General features: G+C 41.8%; 1 non-coding gene across 1 annotated transcript; it reads left to right on the plus strand.

Annotated features, from left to right (window-relative positions):
* The first annotated feature begins 1,046 nt into the window (after positions 1-1,046).
* On the plus strand, positions 1,047-1,153 carry LOC142167693 (small nucleolar RNA R71). The gene has a single exon (XR_012697780.1). It is a non-coding gene; the product is annotated as a small nucleolar RNA R71 (small nucleolar RNA).
* The last annotated feature ends 13,945 nt before the right edge of the window (positions 1,154-15,098 follow it).

Genomic DNA, 15,098 nt, shown 5'->3' on the forward strand with positions numbered 1-15,098 from the left:
TGGTAAGTTTACATGAACCTGTTTCAGCACATCCAGAAATCTCTCAAATTGCTTGTCTAACTTTTCTCTATATAGCCTTTGGGGAAAAGGTAAAGCAGACATATGCTCGCTCTTCTCAAGTTCCTCCCTTCTTGAGTTTTCTTCCTTCTTGAGTGTTCTTCTTTCTTCTTCTTCTCAGTTTTCATCGGGCCTTTCTTCTTTTTATCAACATCATTCTTTAGTTGCTCCCCACTTTCTTTTTCAAGTATCATCTCATTTTGGATCGAGGTGAGATCTTTCAACACTTGATCACTTCTTAGAGTTATAACATTCACTATTTCTTTGGGATTCTTTTCAGTGTCAGTGGGGAGAGTGTCTAAAACTCTCTCAGATAATATTGTTGCAATCTGTCCCACTTGTCTCTCCAGGTTTCGCAAACCAGTGCCCAATTCTTTGATAGCTGCTCCATGAGCGTCCATTCTCTCATCTGTTGTGATAATGAAAGCCTTCATTAGATCCTCTAAACCAGACTGAATGGGATGTTGAGGCTGAAATTGCTGCCTCTACTGATTTTGGTATGCTGTAGCTCCTTGTCCTTGCGGTCTAGAGTTATTTTGCTTCCAAGCATTCGCAGTACCTCCAGGTGAATTCCATGAAAAACCGGGGTGCCTCTGACCCATTGCATTGAAATTGTAGTTTCCCACAACATTACTTCCTCAGTTGAGGCTTGACACTCATGAATAGGGTGTCCTCTTCCACATATATCACAATCTACGTGAGTCTCACTTTGTATCGAGGCTAAGGTCAGCTTCCTTATCTCTTTGGCCATAGCATCAAGTTGTACCTGTACAGATGCATTAGCATCAACCCAGTGAACACCAGTTGATCTTCTTCTTTCCATACTCTCAGAGGGCCATTGATTAGAATCTTCAAATAACTCATCAAGAATTGTGACTATCTCCTCTGGAGTCTTCTTCATCAATGGGCCTCCTGCTGCATTGCTCAATGTTCTACGTGAGGTCGGTGTCAATCTATCCCAAAAGTCCTGGAGTTGCATCCAGAGTTTAATTTCGCTATGTTGACACTTCCAAACAATCTCCTTAAACCTCTCCCATGCTTCAAAAATAATTTATGTATCTTTTTGGCAGAAGTTATGGATTTTTCTTCTAAACTTGCCCTTCTTAGCTGAGGAGAAATATTTATCAAGGAATTTTCTGGTCATCTCCTGCCAAGTTCTAATTGATCCAGTGGGAAAGCATCATCTTTAAGTGTTTTGCATCATCTTTAAGTGTGAAGGGGAATGGCCTTAAGTACACTGCATCTTGTGACACACCATTTTATTGAAATGTGTTCATAATCTCCTAGAAGTCTATTAGATGTGTATTTGGATCTTCGTTTGGCTTCCCTATAAAGACACATGTAACAACTCGACCGGTCATTTTGAGTATTACAGCTCCATTCCCCTATTTACTGCTAATCCTGTGTTAAATTATAGTTTTGTGACTTGTCGTGGAGGTTTTAGAATGAATTGGAACACTTAGTTCCAAGATTTAAATCTTAAGTTGAAATAGTTGCCCGGATGTTGATTTATGTGTAAACGACTTCGGAATAGAGTTTTGATAATATTAATAGCTCCGTGTGGTGATTTTAGACTTAGGAGAGTGTCCGGAACATTATTTGGAAGTCCGTAGCTTAATTGGGTTTGAAATGGAGAAAATAGAAAATTTAAGTTTGGAAGTTTGACCGAGGAGTTGACTTTTTATATCGGGGTCGGAACTAGTTTTGAAAATATTTATAGGTCCGTTATGTCATTTATGACTTTTGTGCAAAATTTGAGGTCAATCAGACTTGATTTGATATGTTTCGACATCGAATGTAGAAGTTTGAATTTCTTAGTTTCATTAAACTTGAATTGGGGTATGATTTGTGTTTCTAGCGTTGTTTGATGTGATTTGAGGCTTCAACTAAGTTCGTATGATATTTTGGGACTTATTGGTTTAATTGGTTGAGGTCCCGGGGGCCTCGGGTGAGTTCCGGATGGTTAATAGGTCAAATTTGGACTTAGAACAAAGCTGGGAATTTCTGCCTACTGATTCAACCGCACTTGCGGAAACTATCACGCAGGGACGAGCTCGCAGAAGCAAGTATGGAATCACAGAAGCGAACAAAGCCTCTCAGAAGCACGATTGCAGAAGCGACAAAATGGTCGCAGATGCGGTCTGGGCTAATGAGGGAGTGGACCACAGAAGCGGACGTTTCTTCACAGAAGCGAGTCTGCAGAAGCGAAGGCAGTCGCAGAAGCGGAAGCTTCACCAGAAAAGTAGAACCGCAGATGCGGTTTAAAATTTCGCAGAAGCGGAACCTCTAGGCAGTGTACAAAAATAGAGGGGTCCGAGATTTTCTCATTTTTGGACATTCCAAACACGGGTTGAGGCGAATATTCAGAGAGAATTTACGGGAAAACTTGAGGTAAGTCACTTACGATCATTGTTAGTCAATAATATCGAATTATCATTGAGTATTTTGACTAGATTACGTGATTTTGAGGTGAAATTCGAGGATTTGGACCTAGGATTTCAAAATAAGAATTTAAGATTTGGAGGTCGAGTTGATGTCGGAATTTGGTAAATTTCGTATGGTTAGACTCGTGGTTGTATGAGCGTTCATATTTTATAACTTTTGTTGGGTTTTACGATATGTGCCCCACTGACGATGTTTGAGTTAAATTTTGGATTTTGTTGGAAATTAGTATTTGCATATGGAATTAATTCCTACACTTTGTGTTGACTGTATCGAATTACTTATGACTAGATTCGAGGCTTTCGGGGGCCGATTCGTGAGGCAAAGGCGCATTCGAATAAAATATTTCACGGTTTGAGGTAAGTAACACCTCTAAACTTGGTTCTGAGGGTATACATCCTTGAATTACGTATCATGTGAATTGTATGAAGGTGACACACATGCTAGGTGACAGGCGTGTAGGTGTACACCATAGAAATTGTGACTTAAACAAATTATGTGGAGTTGTAAAATTAAAAAAATCATGTTATTATCCGCATATTCACCACGTGTTAGAAAAATTGAGCTGAGGCTAGTATTAAAGATCATGTTTAGGCTAGGTGCCAATATTTTGGGACCCATAGGGTCGTGTGGCTGTTGAATTAATTATTGTAAAATGTACATTTCATACTCAGTCATGTTCATCCATTGCGAGGATATTTATGGGATCGAGCTGCGCGCCGTAGCAGGCCTTATTGACTTTATATTTATTATTATTATATGGATCGGGGCTGCACACCGCAACATGACTTATAGGCTTTATTATTATGGAATCGTACAACACGCCGCAGTAGGCCATATTGGCTTTATGTTGCGCTTGGGCTGCAGGAGCCCCTCTAAAATCTGCATCCCCTACAGGGAGCGCAGTTGATGTTTATATTTGGGATGTACTTCCCAGGACATGGAGTTGTCTTATTTATTTATTTATTTATTTGAGGGATGGATTTTTCTTGGATATAGATCTTGTCTGAATTATTTATATTTGGGGATAGATCTTCCCCCGGGTTAGATTGGCCTTATATAGTACTGAGTGACTGACTGTCAGTTGATGGATATATATATATATTTGGAATGGATCTTCCCTGGGCTGGATTGGCCATATATAGTACTGAGTGATTGAGTATTTTAGATTGTGAGTACATGGAGTTTTCACTAAGGTGCATCACATACAGTATGTATATTGGCATGTAGATATAGAGATGTCATATTCCTCATATCATGTAGAATTGATCTATTTTACTTGTACTGAGTTTAACTGTTGAACTTGAAAGAATGCCTACAATATTTGTATTGGTATTTCTATACTGGACTGTACATGTTGAGCTCGTCACTACTTTCAGCCCAAAGGTTAGTCTTGTTACTTATTGAGTTGGTTGTACTCATACTACACTCTACACCTCATGTGAAGATCCAAGTACTTCTGGATACTGCGGTTGCTAGATTTGTGGAGTTTTTTGTTGGAGACTAGTAAGGTAGCTGTTTGACGTCTACAGATCGTGACTCATTTTTCCTTTTAGTTATTTGTACTGTCCTACATTTTCAGATAGTGATTGTATCCCTCAGACTATGTTTTCATGTAGATGCTCATGTACTCAGTGACACCGAATTTTGGGAGTGTTTTATATCAGTATTTGTGAGATTTTTATATTGAATTTAAATATTATGTTTTCAAACTTAAAAGATTGTTGTGGTTTATTGAGGTTGTCGGCTTGCCTAGTATTGAGATAGGCGCCATCACGACATGCGTATTTTGGGTCGTGAGAAGTTGGTATCAGAACCTAAGTTACATAGGTCTCACGAGTCATGAGCAGATTTAGAAGAGTCTTGCGGATCGGTACAGAGACGTTTCTACTTATGTTTGAGAGGTTGCCGAACCCTTAGGAAAATTTCACTTTCTTGTATTCTGTCGTGCAACAGTGTTGATTCCAGAAACTACATTTTTGTTATTCTATTCTCTCACACATGGTGAGGACACGTACTACCGGATTGGACGGCCAACCACCAGTGCCACCAGTTAGGGCCGCGAGAGGCCGGGGCCGTGGTAGAGGTCGAGGTGTAGTTTGTACAACAGTTGAAGCCACACATGTGGAACCACTAGTTTCTCCACCTCATGAGCAGGTTCCAGATATAGTTGAGTCGGCGGGGCCAGCTCAGGCACCATCTATGCCTATTGTGATTCCATGCCTTCAGGAGGCTTTGGCCTAGATATTGACATTTTGCATTGGCCTTGATCAGGTGGTTTTGGCTCAGGCCGCACCATCAAATTCTCAGGCCGCACCATCGAATTCTCAAGACGGGGGAGGTACTCAGACCCCTGTTGCCCGTACTCTAGAGCAGGTAGTGTAAGGACTTCAGATACCGAGAGCACTACCAGTCCAGCCGATTGTAGCTACTTAGGGCCAGGTAGGTCCTATTATGAATGACGAAGAGCAGAAGAGATTAGAAAAGTTTGGGAGACTCCGTCCTCCAACTTTCAGTGGAACCAAGTTAGAGGATGCTCAGTATTTCTTGGACAGATGCCAACAGATGCTTCGTACAACGGGTATTCTGGAGATCAGTGGGGTCTCATTTACTACTTTTTAGCTGACCGGAGTAGCCTTCAAATTGTGGGAGACTTAGGAGAGGAGCAGACCAGTTGGTGAAGCACCACTATCATGGCATGAGTTCTCAGTATTATTTATGGAGAAATTTGTGCCACAAACCCGCAGAGAGGAATTGCACAGGAAATTTGAGTATTTACATCTGGAGGACCTGTCCGTGACTCAGTATGAGATGCAGTTTTCAGAATTGACTCATTATGAAGTTTGGTTGGTTCCCACTGAGAGGGAGAAGATCATGAGGTTCATTAATGGCCTTAACCAGCAGTTCCGTTTTGTTATGACTCTGGTAAATATAGCAGGTGCTAAATTTGACGAGGTGGTTCATAGTACTCGACGACTAGAAATGGTCCATACTCAGGAGCGTGAGGAAAGGGAGGCCAAGAGGTCTTATGGTCTGGGTAAATCCAGCGGTGTTCCTTCTCGGGGACAACCCTATCACAGCAGGGGTCGACCTTATATGCCCGTATAGATGGCTCATCCAGCTCATCGTGGCGCATCAGCTAGCCATGGTTCATAGAGTGCTTGACCGAGTCATTCTTCTCTTAGTGCACTTCTAGCTCAGAGTTCATCTCGTGAACCATCAGTTCAGGGTTCATATATACCGGGTACTTCTGGTTCTCGAGGTCCACCTCAAAACTCGCCACCATTCTTCGAGAGGGATTGCTATGAGTGTGGAGAGCTGGGTCATGTGAGGAAATATTGTCCCCTCCTTTCACGAGATCCATTTCAGTAGAGGAGTCAGGATACGACTCCTGCACCGATTGCTTCACCACCCACACAACCAGCTCGGGGTGGGGCTTAGGCAACGAGGGGTCGCCCAAGAGGGGAAGGTCGATCAGGTGGCGATCAAGACCGATTCTATGCTATTCCTACCAAGCCAGATGCCATTTCTTCGGATGCAATGATCACATGTATTGTCTCAGTGTGCCACAGGGAAGCTTCTATATTATTTAACCTTAGTTCCACATATTTGTATGTTTCATCATATTTTGTTCCTTATCTGGATATGCCCCGCTAGTCCTTAGTTTCACGTGTTCATGTATCTACGGTGGTGGGCGATACTATTATTATGGACCATGTGTATCGGTCGTGTATGGTAACTATTGGGGTACTGGAGACTAGAGTGGATCTCTTATTGCTTAGTATGGTTGATTCGATATAATCTTGGCTATGGATTTGTTGTCTCCATGTCATGCTATTCTGGACTGTTACACAAAAACAATGACGTTGGCGATACCGGGATTACTGAAGGTTGAGTGGAGAGGTTCTCTAGATTATATTCCCAACAGGCTAATTTCCTACTTGATGGCCCAACGGATGGTTGGGAATGGGTGTTTGTCATATTTGGCCTTTGTGTGAGATGTTGATGCAAACACTTCTACAATTGATTCTGTACTGGTAGTATGAGACTTTCCGAATGTATTTCCTGCAGACTTGTCGGGTATGCCACTTGATAGGGATATTGATTTCGGTATTGACTTGGTGCCGGGTACTTATCCCATTTCTATTCCTCCGTATCGTATGGCACTAGCTGGATTGAAGGAATTGAAAGAGCATCTTCAGGAACTTCTTGATAAGGGGTTTATTAGGCCTAGTGTGTTGCCTTGGGGTGCGCCAGATCTATTTGTGAAAAATAAAGATGGTACTATGCGAATATGCATCAACTACTAGCAGTTGAACAAAGTTACAATCAAGAATAAGTATCATTTGCCACGTATTGATGATTTATTTGATCAGCTTCAAAGAGCGAGGGTGTTCTCCAAAATTGATTTGAGATCTAGGTATCACCAGTTAAAAATTCAGGATTCAGATATTCTAAAGATGGCATTCATGACCCGTTATGGTCAATTTCTCGTGATGTCTTTTGGGCTGACCAACGCCCCAACAACATTTATGCACTTGATGAATAGTGTATTCTAGCCGTATCTAGACTTGTTTGTTATAGTATTTATTGATGATATACTGGTGTACTCACGGAGCTAGGAGGAACATGCACAACATTTGAGTATTGTACTACAAAGGCCGAGGGAGGAGAAACTTTATGCCAGATTCTCTAAGTGTGAGTTCTGGCTTAGTTTGGTGGCATTATTGGGACACATAGTGTCCAGTGAAGTAATTAAGGTGGATCCAAAGAAAATAGAGGCAGTTCAGAGTTGGCCCAGGCCATTTTTAGCTACTGAGATTGAGAGTTTTCTCGGCTTGGCCAGGTATTATCGTCGCTTTGTGGAGGGCTTCTCGTCTATTGCATCGCCCTTGACTAAATTGACCCAGAAAGGTGCTCCATTCAGGTGGTCGGATGAGTGTGAAGTGAGCTTTTAGAATCTTAAGACTGCCTTGACCACATCTCCACTTCTAGTTTTGCCTTCAACTTCAGGCTCTTATACAATGTATTGTGATAATTCTCGGATCGGTATTGGGTGTGGCTTAATGAATGAGGGTAGAGTGATTCGTTATGCTTTACGCCAGTTGAATCCGCATGAAAAGAACTAACCTGTTCACGATTTAGAATTGGCAGCCATTGTTCATACATTAAAGATTTGGAGGCATTATCTCTACGGTGTGTCCTGTGAAGTATTTACGGATCATCGAAGTCTCCAGCACTTGTTCAAACAGAAAGATCTAAATTTGAGGCAGCGGAGATGGTTGGAGTTACATAAAGATTATGATATCACCATTCTGTATTATCCAGGGAAGGCCAATGTGGTGGCCGATGCATTGAGTCGAAAGGCAGAGAGTTTGGGTAGTTTAGCATATCTACCGGTAGCAGAGAGGCCATTAGCATTGGAGGTTCAAGCCTTGGCCAATCAGTTTGTGAGATTAGATATTTCGGAGCCCAGTCGGGTTCTAGCTTGTGTGGTTTCTCGGTCTTCTTTATATGACCGCATCAGAGAGCGACCATATGATGATCCCCATTTGCTTGTCCTAAAGGACACAATTCAGGACGGTGATTCCAAAGATGTTACTATTGGAGATGATGGGATGTTGAGGATACATGGCCGGATTTGTGTGCCAAATGTAGATGGACTGTGTGAGTTAATTCTTAAAGAAGCCCACAGTTCGCAGTATTCCATTCATCCGGGTGCCGCAAAGATGTATCAGGACATGAGACAACACTATTGGTGGAGAAGGATGAAGAAAGATATAGTGGGGTTTGTTGCTCAGTGTTTAAATTGTCAGCATGTGAAGTACGAGAATCAGAGACCGGGCGAATTGCTTCAGAGACTTGAAATTTCGGAGTGGAAATGGGAGCGTATTACCATGGACTTTGTAGTTGGACTCCCACAGACTTGAGGAAGTTTTATACTGTTTGGGTAATTGTGGATTGGTTGACCAAGTCCATGTATTTTATTCCAGTTGGGACTATGTACTCTTCGGAGCGGTTGGGTGAGATTTATATATGCGAGATTGTTCGCCTACACGGTGTGCCAATGTCCATTATTTTAGATCGAGGCACGCAATTTACATCACAGTTTTGAAGAGCAGTGAAACAATAGTTAGGCACATAGGTACAGTTGAGTATAATATTTTACCCTTAGACGGACGGGCAGTCCAAGCGCACTATTCAGATATTAGAAGATATACTACGCGCTTGTGTTATAGATTTTAGGGGTTCTTGGGATCCGTTTCTGCCACTTATAGAGTTTGCTTACAATAACAGCTACCAATCGAGCATTCAAATGGCTCTGTATGAGGCTTTATATGGGAGACAATGTCGATCTCTGGTGGGTTGGTTTGAGCCGGGTGAGGCTAGGCTATTGGGTATTGATTTAGTTTAGGATGCTTTGGAGAAGGTTAAATTGATTCAGGATCGACTTCGCATGGCGCAGTCTAGAAAGAAGAGTTATGCTGACCGGAAGGTTCGTGATGTTGCTTACATAGTAGGAGAGAAGGCACTACTCTGTGTTTCGCCTATGAAGGGTGTTATGAGGCTCGGGAAGAAGGTCAAGTTGAGTCCTAGGTATATTGGACCTTTTGAAGTACTTAAAAGGATTGGAGAGGTGGCTTATGAACTTGCATTGCCGCCTAGTCTATCGGGTGTTCATCCAGTGTTTAATGTATCCATGCTCCGGAAGTATGTCGGAGATCCGTCTCATGTTTTGGATTTCAGTACATTGCACTTGGAAGGTAATTTGACTTATGATGCGGAGTCGATGAACATTTTGGACCGGCAAGCTTGAAAGTTGAGATCAAAGAATATAGCTTTAGTGAAAGAGTAGTGGAGAGACCAGCCAGTTGGAGAAGCTACTTGAGAGACTGAGCGGGAGATGCGGAGCAAATATCCACACATATTTGAGACTCCAAGTATAATTCTAAACCCGTTCGAGGACGAATATTTGTTTAAGAGGGGGAGAATGTAACGACCCAGCTGGTTATTTTGAGTATTATAGCCCTGTTCCCCCATTTACTGCTAATAGTGTGTTAAATTATAATTTTGTGACTTGTCGGGGAGGTTTAAGAATGAATTGAAGCACTTAGTTCCAAGATTTAAAGCTTAAGTTGAAATAGTTGGCCGGATGTCGACTTATGTGTAAAAAACTCTGGAATAGAGTTTTGATGATTTCAATATTTCCATACGGTGATTTTGGACTTAGGAGTGTGTCCGGAAAATTATTTGGAAGTCCGTAGCTAAATTAGGCTTGAAATGGAGAAAATAGGAAATTTAATTGGAAGTTTGACTGGGGAGTTGACTTTTTGATATCAGGATCGGAATCCAACTCTAAAATTTTTCATAGGTTCGTTATGCCATTTATGACTTGTGTGCAGAATTTGAAGTCAATCGGACATGATTGGATAGGTTTCGACATCAAATGTAGAAGTTGGAATTTCTTATTTTCATTAAGCTTGAATTAGGGCATGATTCGTGTTTTTAGCGTTGTTTGATGTGATTTGAGGCTTTGACTAAGTTCGTATGATGTTTTGGGAGTTATTGGTATAATTGGTTGAGGTCTCGGGGGCCTCGGGTGAGTTCCATATAGTTAACAGATCAAATTTGGACTTAGAACAAAGCTGGGAATTTTCGCCTACTGATGCAATCGCACCTGTGGAAATTATCACGCAGGTGCGAGCTCGCATAAGCGAGTCTGGCATCAGAAGCGTGACGTGCACAGAAGCGGACGAAGCCTCACAGAAGCGCGACCGCAGAAGCAACAAATTGGTCACAGATGCGGCATGGGCTAATAAGGGACTGGACCGCAGAAGTGGATGCTTCTTCACATAAGCGAGTCCGCAGAAGTGGACCCCTTGTCCGCAGAAGCGAAGGCAGTCGCAGAAGCGGAAGCTTCACCAGAAAAGTAGAACCGCAGATGCGGTTTAAAATTCCGCAGAAGCGGAACCTCTAGGCAGTGTACAAAAATAGAGGGGTCCGAGATTTTCTCATATTTGGACATTCCAAACACGGGTTGAGGCAATCGTTCAAAGAGAATTCACGGGAAAACTTGAGGTAAGTCAATTGTGATCATTGTTAGTCAATAATATCGAATTATCATTGAGTATTTTGACTAGATTACGTGATTTTGAGGTGACGTTCGAGGATTTGGACCTAGGAATTTCAAAATAAGAATTTAAGATTTGGAGGTCGAGTTGATGTCGGAATTTTGGTTGGAATCGTGGTTGAATGGACGTTCATATTTTGTAACTTTTGTCGGGTTCCGAGATGTGGGCCCCACTGACAATTTTTGAGTTAAATTTCAGATTTTGTTGAAAAATTAGTATTTTCATATGGAATTAATTCCTACATTTTTTGTTGACTATATCGAATTAATTATGACTAGATTCGAGGCGTTCAGGGGCCGATTCGCGAGGCAAAGGCATATTGGAATAAATCATTTCATGGTTTGAGGTAAGTAACACTTCTAAACTTGGTTCTGAGGGTATAGATCCCTGAATTTCATGTTATGTGAATTGTATGAAGGTGACTTACATGCTAGGTGACGAGCGTGTGGGGATGCACCATAAAAATTGTGACTTAAATAAATTCTGTGGAGTTGTAAAATTAAAGTATCATGTTATTATCCGCATATCCTCTACGTGTTAGAGAAATTGAGTTGAGGCTCGTATTAAAGATCATGTTTAGGTTATGTGCCGATATTTTGGGACCCATAGGGTTGTGTGACTATTGAATTAATTGTTTTAAAATGTACATTTCATACTCACTCACATTCATCCATTGCGAGGATATTTATGGGATCGAGCTACGCGCCGCATCATGCCTTATTGGCTTTATATTTATTATTATTTTATGGATCGGGGCTGCACTCCACAACAGATCTTATAGGCTTTACTATTATGGGATCAGACTACATGCCACAGTAGGCCATATCAGCTTTATATAGCGCTTGGGCTGAAGGAGCCCCTCCGGAGTCTGCACCCCCCACAGTGACCGCAATAGATGTTTATATTTGGGATGGACTTCTGAGGGCATGGAGTTGCCTTATTTATCTTAGTGATGGATCTTCTCTGGGCATGGATCTTGCCCGAATCATATATATTTTTGGGTTGGATTGGCCTTATACAGTACTGAGTGACTGACTGTCAGTCGACGTGTATATATATATATATATATATATATATATATATATATATATATATATATATATCTGTGTGTGTGTGTGTGTGTGTATGGGATGGATCTTCCCTGGGCTGGATTAGCCATATACAGTACTGAGTGATTGAGTATTTTGAGATTGTGAATACATAAGGTTTCCACTGAGGTGCATCAGATACATCATGCACATTGGCATGTAGATATAGAGATGTCATATTCCTTATATCATTCAGAATTGATCTATTTTACTTGTACTGAGTTTTACTGTTGAAGTTGAAAGCATGCGTACAATTTCTCTACTGTTATTTTGTCACAACCCAAAACCTAACCTGTCGTGATGGCACCTATCGTGATACTAGGCAAGCCAACATTTTCAAAACACTTTCAACATTTAACAAAAATGAATTAAGACATTTAAATAACCGGAGTTTTTCATAGAAACGGGGTAAAACCTAAAGCATAAGTGTGGAAAAGTAGCCCAACATCGGCGTGTCACTCAGTCATGAGCATCTAAACAACCAGTATAGAAACAGAGTCTACAATAGTCTGTTCCAAAATGCCAATGCAGGAAAGAGAAGATAATAAGAAAGGAGAGACAAGGACTACGAACGCCGACAACTACCTCGTAAGACTCCGATAGTCATCCACGCACGAGATCAATGTCCACCGTGTCCGGGAACACCTAGATTTGCACATGAGGTGTAGTGAGTAACGTGAGTACATCAAACTCAGTAAGTAACAATAACAAATAAGGAACTGAAGATAGTGACGTGCGACACAATTATAGTTCATGTTCAATAATTCCAGCAAAGAATAGACATGCTTTCAAATCTAGCAGTTTAAGTCAAATCAATTTTATTCAGTTCAAGTTCAGGTAATCCAGATATAAAATCTTTCAGAAATTTAATAATAATGACTGATAACAACTAAGTGCAGTAACAAATTAAAAACAAGCACAACCTCTCAGGGCAACAATCACTCAACTCGTCATAACATATCAATCACTCGGCTCTCAGCCCTCAGTACTCACACTTAATGGGTATCTGGCTCACTGGGGGTGTGCAAACTCCAGAGGGGCTCCTTTCAGCCCAAGCACTATAATCCACACGGACAACTCACGTGCTATTGTATCAATATATGGATCCGCACGGACAACTCATGTGCCATAGTATCAATACCCCACAGACAGGCCCTCGGCCTCACTCAGTCATTAACCTCTCTAATCTCTCGAGCTCTCAGAAATCATAAAGATCATCCCAAATAAGATAACATAGTGTATCAACAAGAATCAAGAAGAGATTGAGATATGATACGCAAGTAAAACTATGAATGAGTACATGACATCAATTAGCAAATAATTCAACAAGTACGCGACCTCTGTGGGTCCCAACAGTACCATCACATAGCCTAAGCAAAATTTCTAACATGATTTGCAGTCAAATTTCTATAATACAGGGAGAGCATATAGCTAACAATAAGTTATTCAACTTTACAGCTCCACGGAATGGACCAAGTCCCAATCCCTACGGTGCACGCCCACACGGCCGTCATCTACATGTGCGTCACCTCCAAAATACTCACAAAATCCAATAATACGGGGTTTCATACCCTCAGGACCAGATTTAAAATTGTTACTTACCTCAAACCGCGCAAAATCCTACTCTGCAATGACTTTTCCACTCAAATCATTCTCCAAACGCCCAGAATCTATCCACAAGCAATACGATATAATTAATATAGGGTAAAAAAAATCAATTCCACAAGAAAAACACGAAATTGTAAGCCAAAATCCGAAATAGGCTCAAACCTAGCCCCGGTCCCACATTTAGAAATCCAATAAAAGTACCAAAACCTGAAAGCCCATTCACTCACGAGTCTAACCATACTAAATTCATCAAAATCCGACATTAGTTGGTCCTCCAAATCCCAAACATCAACTCTCCAAATCTCAAGCCCTAAACCCTCAAATTTCACTTCAAAAGCTCGCTAATTAGGTGGGGAAATCAGTGGGGAATCAAGATTTATGATAAAAAACGAGTACAAGAAGCTTACCTCCATAATCCCCTCGAAAGTCTTCTCCATATTCGCCTAAGTCCGAGTCTTAAATGGTGAAATAAAACTAAAATCACGAACCCTTGCTTTTAAACCTTCTGCCAAACGTTTCGCATCTGCGGACCAGCTGTCGCATATGCGACGCCGCACCTGCGGAAAATCCATCTCATATGTGGACTCCACTTAAAATCCCATATTCCGATCCTGTGGTTACAAGACCGCATCTGCGCCTATCGCAGGTGCGGAAACCTATCGCACCTGCGGCTAAAACTTGCACCTGCGCCCAGCTGCCCGCTTTTGCGACCATCGCAGGTGCGGGCAAATCTTTTCACCTGCGACTTCTGCTCAGATCATCCTTGGTCGCTTCTTAGGTCCCATCCCCGCTTCTGCGAGCTTGCACCTACGGTTCCCATTCCGCAAGTGCGATTACACCAGCAACAACAACCCTTCGGCTCCCCTTTGAAATCCAAAACCAAGTCCGAAACCTCCCGAATTCCACCCGAGGCCCCCGTGACCTCAACCAAACATGCCAAAAAGTCATATAACCCAATACGAACTTAGTCGAACATTTGAATCACTCAAAACAACATCAAAACAACGATTACACCCGGATTCAAGCCTAAAGAACTTCTAAACTTCCGAATTCTACAAACGATGCCGAATCATACCAAACCATGTCTGATTGACCTCAACTTTTGCACACAAGTCATATTCAACATTACAGACCTACTCTAACTTATGGAATCAGAATCTGACCTCGATATCAAAAAGTCAACCCCTCGGTAAAAGTTCCCAAAAATTCGGCTTTCGCCATTTCAAGCCTAAATCAGCTACAAACCTCAAATTTACCATCCAGACATTCTCCTAAGTCCAAAATCACCCAACGGAGCTAATGAAACTGATAGAACTCCATTCCGGAGTCGTCTTCACACCATTCCGACCATGGTCAAAATCCTAAGACTTAAGCTTCCGTTTTAGGCACTAAGTGTCCCAAAACACCCTGAAACCAAAAACAAGACCGCCCGGCAAGTCATATACGCAGAAACAGATACGGAGAATGCAGTAAATAGGGGATCGAGGCTAATACACTCGAAACGACCTGCCGGGTCGTTACATCCTCCCCCTCTTAAAACAATCGTTCGTCCTCGAATGAGCATAGAGATATACCTGAAGTGGTGAAGATATGAGGATAATGGCTGCGCATATCATGCTCAGTCTCCCAAGTCGCCTCCGACCGGCTGACCCCTCCACTGAACCTTCACGTAAGGAATGTTCTTGGACCTCATCTTTCGAACCTGCCTATCCAAGATCGCCACCGACTCCTCAACATAAGATAAATCCTTGTCCAACTAGACTGAGCTGAA

The sequence above is a fragment of the Nicotiana tabacum genome, chromosome 12 (genome assembly GCF_000715075.1).
Source record: "Nicotiana tabacum cultivar K326 chromosome 12, ASM71507v2, whole genome shotgun sequence".
Lineage (NCBI taxonomy): Eukaryota > Viridiplantae > Streptophyta > Magnoliopsida > Solanales > Solanaceae > Nicotiana > Nicotiana tabacum.